The following is a 6866-nucleotide window of genomic DNA, read 5'->3' on the forward strand; positions in this document are numbered from 1 at the left end:
TTCAGGTACCCCTCTTAAAAAAAAAAAAAAAAAAACTGTTACTAAACAGTTGTTCCAGATGAATGGAAACTAAAATTTTTGTGGTGAGCACACTGCGTTTAGAAGTAGAAATATCAGTGTTGTACACAGGAAGCTGAGATAATATTAGAAGCCAATGTTATCTTGATGAAAAATAAAAATAAAAATGGATTGTAGATTAACTAACACCAGTTTCACCAGACGAAAACACATTTTGCTCAGTGGCTGCAGCTCTTATCAAGATCTGTCCCATGCTTATATTAATAACTTTCCCTGGCTTTGCCCCATTACCCTGCGCTTTGTCTGTCTTCCTTGTTACAAATCCTCTGTTACTATACGCTTCTGTTGGTGGAATAGCAGTCTACACCTCTGACAAATAATTTGGCATTCTGATTGAGGCAGGAAGCAGATGCCCCCAGCATCCCCACCCCACCCTCCCTCCCCACCGTAAAGCAGTTGGAGATTCATTCCCTATTGCCCGAAATGCCTAGACAAGAATAGCAGGACAATTAAGGGAGGAGGCTGGACCCTACTCAGACCGCATATCCATCTTTCCCAAGGTCAGGAGCCTTCCCAACCACACAAGCGCAGAAAATGCTCCTTGCAGGCCAAAGGGGAGCAATGTCAAGGGATGCTCTACCCAGATGACTTTGCAGTAGGACCCATCTTGGCTAAGAGATGCGTGTGCACACGGGGGAGGATCCCGCAATGCACCAAATATGGACTGTGAACCAGTCAAATCAGGATGATCGGCCAAAGGAAACCAGGAAGAAACGCCCCACGAAAGTAACTCAAGCTACCACGAGGATGCAACTCTGACTCCCTCTCTCCCTGAGCCCACCGTGCATCTATCCACCTGCGCTGTACTCTTTTTTCCCCTTAATAAATACTTTACCTGTTTCGCTCTTTTTGTCTTTGTGGGAATTCTTTCCTGCAAAGCCAAAGGGCCAAGGCCCTTGTCACTAGCCACTGGTATAGTGGCTAGGATCTGGTGACCTGATGCGAAATGCTGACTCATTGGAAAAGGCCCTGATGCTGGGAAAGATTTGAGGACAAGAGGAGAAGAGGGCCACAGAGGATGAGATGCTTTGACGGCATCACCCACTCGATGGACATGAGTTTGAGCAAGCTCCAAGAGATACTGAAGGACAGGGAAGCCTCTCATGCTGCAGTTCATAGGGTCCCAAAGAGTCAGACCCCACTTTGTGACTGATCAGCAGCAGAAAGAGACTACAAGAGGGCTGGATCAGACACTGAGTTGTAGCTCTGCCCTGTAACTCTTCTTGGAAGCCAGGCCTCATGGCTTTCAACGGTCAAAGAGGTCAAAGGACCAGATAAACTGCTGATACTGACGCTATCTAACCAAGAACAATGACTTGAAAGATGAGGTAGTAGATAAAACTGCTGTATCTATACAACCATGATTTGCAAAGTGACAAAAGCCTTGTTTGTTGTCTTAGCTGCTTAAGACACAGCCTTTCTACTGCATGCGATCCATTGTGGTGGTTGTTTAGTCACTAAGTCCTGTACGGGTGTTTTGCAATCCCATGGATTGTAGCCTGCCAGGCTCCAATGTCCATGGAATTTCCCAGGCAACAATACTGGACTGGGTTGCCATTTCTTTTTCCAGGGAATCTTCCTGACCCAAGGATCAAACCTGCATCTCCTGCATTGGCAGGCAGGTTCTTTTACCACTGAGCCACTTTTTAAATCAGTCAAACCAGTTTTGAATGTGTAGATACACTGTTCTATTTTATTAATAATAGAAGAACTTAAAACACAGTCAGGATTTTAGTCCTCAGAATTTGAGATGTCCAGAGGATACAAAACACAAAAGTCAAGCCACAAATATTACTGTAATTAGAAGGCAAACATCACCTGCCTGAGTAGGACAACATCTTTTGGAAGTCAAAAAGAAAGTAACAGATTCCTAGATTGAAGAATACTGATACACTGGTCACGTCAGTTCTTAGGATCTCCAGATTGGGTTGAGTAAGAATGTTGAATGTGATGATTCTGTTTTAGATTGAAAATCTTCGACTCCTAGAAAATATCACTTTCTCTTTTATGTAGCATCTTTACAGGCAAAATAAGATGTTAAGAGGTTAATTTTTTATTTCAGTCAATAGATTCAGAGTCCAGGGAGTGTGTGTTTGCTACCAAATTAGAGTGGGACAAGCAAAACAGAACTTCTGAGCCCTGATACAGCATCTTCCAGGGAAGTAGGCAGATGCTTGAGAAAATGCTGATTTTGTGTGATCCCAGGAACTCTAGGGCCTCCCTTGGGGGCTCCTGCAATGCAGGAGACACAGGTTTGATCTCTGGGTCAGGAAGATCCCCTGGAAAAGGGAATCGCAGAGGAGGCTGGTGGGTTACAATCCATGAGGTCTCAAAGAATTGGTTATAACTGAGCACACACAAGAATGCGATATCTGTCTTAAAATACAAGTATTACAATACTGTGATACCCATAAAATATGCACCAAGTCTCAGGTTCTTTGTGTCCCATCACAAAAAGACTTCAGTGAGATAAAGTGATAGGTAAGGGGTGGATTTATTTAGAAATAGATACACTCCACACACAAGATGTGGACAATATCAGAAGGTGAGAGGCCCTGAAATATGGTGTGGTTAACCTTTACGGGCTGGGAATTTCATAGGCTAATGAGTGGGAGGACTATAGCACCTGTTTTGTGAAGTGGGTAGAGGTTCCCAGGAGTTGGACCACTGTCCGCTTTTTTATTTTTCTGCTTGGTCTCAGAGCTGGCGTGGTGCCTGTGGTGTGTCGTTTAACTGACATGTTACAGTGAGCATATACCGAGGCCATTCACCCAGCATCTTGGCCCTATTTGATTCCAATTGGTCTTTGTCTTGTCCTTGGGCTCTGTGACTTTTTCAAAGGTTGTGTCCTGCCCTCTCCCTCCTATTTCAGACGGTAACAGTTGCACCAGCCTGCTGGGAGGTGTTAATAACGGGGGAGGCTTTGCATGCATGGGAAATGTCTGCACCTTCCTAGTTGGTTCTTAGAGTTTGTGTGTGGTCAGTCATGCCCACGTCTTTGCAGCTCCATAGACTGTAGCCCACCAGGCTCTTCGGTCAATGCGATTTCCCAGGCAAGTATACTGGAGTGGGTTGCCATTTCCTCCTCCAGGGGATCTTCCTGAACCAGGGATTAAACCCACAGCGCTTGCATTGCAGGTGGATTCTCTACCACTGTGCTACCTGGGAATTTAACTCTCAATTTTGCTGTAAACTTAAAAATGCTGCAAAAAAAAAAAAAAAGTAAAAAAATACAACGATGCTTTTAATGGAGTATTTGACTCTGATGATGAAATGTTCATACTAGATAGAAAGAAAGATAGAAAGAAAATTCTTAAGCAATAAAGCATTTAACACAGTAATGCATGCTCGGTTGCTTCAGCCATGTCCGACTCTTTGTGACCCCGTGGACCATAGCCTGCCAGGCTCCTCTGTCCACAGAATTTTCCAAGCAAGAATACTGGAGTGGGTTGTCATTTCCTTCTCCATAATACTGTAGATACAGCTAGAAAAACATACAAGCCTTTTTACTTTCATCTTTCACAGATAAAATAATGCAAGGAAGATGTGTATTGGGTGAAGTATACACACTCTAAGGACAGATTTTTGCCCTCAAATTGGGCAACACATAAGCTCTTCAACTGCTACAACAGCTATTCTGACAGCAAGCAAGAGTTTGCATCACAGTAAAATTTCCCTCTTCCACCTCCCAGTATGTAACTTAAGCTCCCAGGAAAACACTTCTCATAAAACTCTGCTTTCTTCTTTGATGTTGTAACTTTTGGCTGGGAAGAATCAGGAAATGGTCCTAACCCTGCTGGGGAGAATACACCCGTAATAGCCAAACCCTCCTTGCTCAGAGACCCAGCTAAACCATCAAAAAGGGAGCCTGAAAGGACTCCACCTGAAGAGGACAGCTCTCAAGAAAGATATTCTTCAAATGGAGTTTTCACCAGTCTATTGCCATCTTCCATTTCCTTAGGATATAATTTCCTCCAGGTCTGCATGAAGTTAGGAAGGGCAAGTTGCCACCCAAAAATAAGAGCGTGTGTTTCTATAGCATCTGTTTTTGACAGTGTATATAAATAAGCAGCGTCTCCACCCCAGTATAAGGCAAAGATATATATCTTTTTATGAGTTGGCTTTCTGAAAATGCAACTGCAAGAAAGAATGTGGGGGTGGAGCCCAATATAAGCACAACGTCAGAATGAAAAAGAACCACCTACAAAAATCTTTCTTGAAAAAGCATCCGTTCCTGAAGAAGATGCCTCTTGTGTGGGTTCGCACACACAGATTTACTCGCTACCCAGACTGACTTTTTCTCCCAAGGGCTTCTTTAAGAGAGAAACTTTAAACCTGGAGGTTAAAAAAAAAAATTATGATTCTTAGAGATCTGTTGCCATTCTAAATATTTAACAGAAGCTGAATGTGGCGGAGACACGCAGTTCCATCCCCAAGAGCTGCTTCTTAGATCCAATGGTTTGGAGAGTGGTTTGAGACCAACATTCAGAGGCAGAGGAAACAAATCTCTAAGCAGCTCAGCTGTTAAGAAACGCAGTCAGTCATTCTTTCCTTAACTTAGGTCAGCGTTGAGACAGGCTGAGACCCAGCACCCTTCGCTGTAGCACTCCCAGCTGGACAAACATCTTGAGCAACAAAATGTGAAGAAACTATAAGGAACTAAAGACAACTGTGCGCATACTGAATGTGCAATGCTGAACGTGCTCGGTCGCTCTGTCGTGTCTGACTCTGCGACCCCATGGACTGGAGCCAGGAGCCTCTGTCCATGGAAATTTCCAGGCAAGAATACTGGAGTGGGTTGCCATTTCCTACTCCCAAATTCTGAATAACGAGATACCAAAAGACCCCAAAAAGCAACTGCCACTTCTCTAGAGCTGGGAACAAAATCAGGGTACTGCACATGCCCCCTGCATGAAATACCACCAACAGGATGGGCAAACCACCCAAGCTGCCCCTCCAGCCAGCTGGACACTCGCTTACCCTCACCCTATATAATGAGCAAGCTCGCCTCCACCCTTCCTTGGGGAACAAGCAGGGAAACCTGTTCCTTGTCCTCAATCCCTCCTGCTGCAGCAGGGGCCCCAGTAAAGCTTTGCCTGGATTTCTTGTCCAGCCCCTGATTCTATTGATTGGCATAGGCCAAGAACCCTGGTCAGTATCAACATCTTGAGATGGAATCCATGTTTTTCTTCATAACATGCATAGTTTATTAAATAGACATATATATGTGCCCATGATTATGCATGAATGGCAATATTTTTGAGGCATGAGACTATAAACTGGATGGGGTGCTTTTTCATCTGCAGACTTCTCAGCACACTGCCAGACTGGGGAATCCCGGGGTCTATGGCATTAAATATTAGAATTATCCTCCAGCCACAGTGGTTGGAGGGCATCACCAACTCAATGGACATGAGTTTGAGCAAGTTCTGGGAGATGGAGAAGGACAGGGAAGCCTGGAGCGCTGCAGTCCACGGAGTCTCAAAGAGTCGGACACAACTGAGCGACTGAATGACGACCAGTTGTGGTGAAATCCAGAAACACCCTCACGTGTTCCCAAAAACACCCTAGAGAGAGCTACTGCCCTGGCTGGGAATTAACTTCACGAACAGGCTGATAGGCAATACAAGAATTCTTCCCTGCTCTTGAGGTCTGGGTAACTTGAGACCAGTGTCCTGGGATTCCGCTGGCTCCTTTGCCAAGGGCTTTTTGCAGGAAGCTCCTCCCACCATCCGGGCTGAGCTTGGCAAGGAGACTTCTCCCAACTTCCCCACTTGGAATGTTTGCTTTCAGCAGTACCACCCTCTCTGATACGCTGACATCGGTAAGTGAATGGAAGTAAATACAGGAAGGCAGAGGGGGAAAAATCAACTTTGGATTTCGTTCAAACTATAAAGAACAAACACACACCATACCTTCAGTCTACATAGACGACCCTTCATGCTCAGGTCCTTTCAGGTTTAACGCATTGTTTTGAGCATTTTAGAAGTGTTAGATTTTACTTTCTCTGCTTGATAGTGTTCAAATGCCTTAATGGGGGTTTTTAAAAAAGTGGTTCCAAAGTACTTTGGAAAAGATAGACACAGAAAATATTATTACACTAGGGTCTTGTCTAAAAATGGAGAAATCAGACGCTTACAATGTACCTGACACCATGGTAGGTGTTGTAAATAGTTTTCATTTATATCCTCACACCAAGCATGGTGGATACTGTTACTACCGTTTTATTCATGAGAAAGGGCTTTACTAGGGCTCACTAGTAAAGAATCTGCCTGCGAAGCAGGAGACTTGGGTTTGATCCCAAAGTCTGGAAGATCCCCTGGAGAAGGAAATGGCAACCCACTGCAGTATTCTTGTCTAGAAATTCCCATGGTACTGGTGGGCCCAGTCCATGGAGTCACAGGAGTCAGACATGACTTAGTGACTACCCGAAAACAATAAATATTTGAGAAAATGGAGCAAAGAAAGTTTAAGAAACTCTCATAATATTAATAAGACATATGTCACTTTTAAAATGCATGGGTTTAAAAGTCAACTTGTTTCTAATTTTGACACCAATACAAATATTATTTTGACACCAAAAAAAAGTGTAAATACACATTCTTCAATCTCATCTTCGTGGAATCCAAAGATAGCTCCTTGGTTGAAATTAAATATATTTCCGTTATTTTTAATGATTGGCTCAAAGAAGTGTGAAAGAGAATTTATATCTGCTCATTATCCAAGGACTTCTCAGGAGACCTAGACTATTCCTGCATGTCCTGAGGGTTTGAGATCAAACACATTTT

The sequence above is a fragment of the Cervus elaphus genome, chromosome 5 (assembly GCF_910594005.1).
Source record: "Cervus elaphus chromosome 5, mCerEla1.1, whole genome shotgun sequence".
NCBI classification, from domain to species: Eukaryota; Metazoa; Chordata; class Mammalia; order Artiodactyla; family Cervidae; genus Cervus; species Cervus elaphus.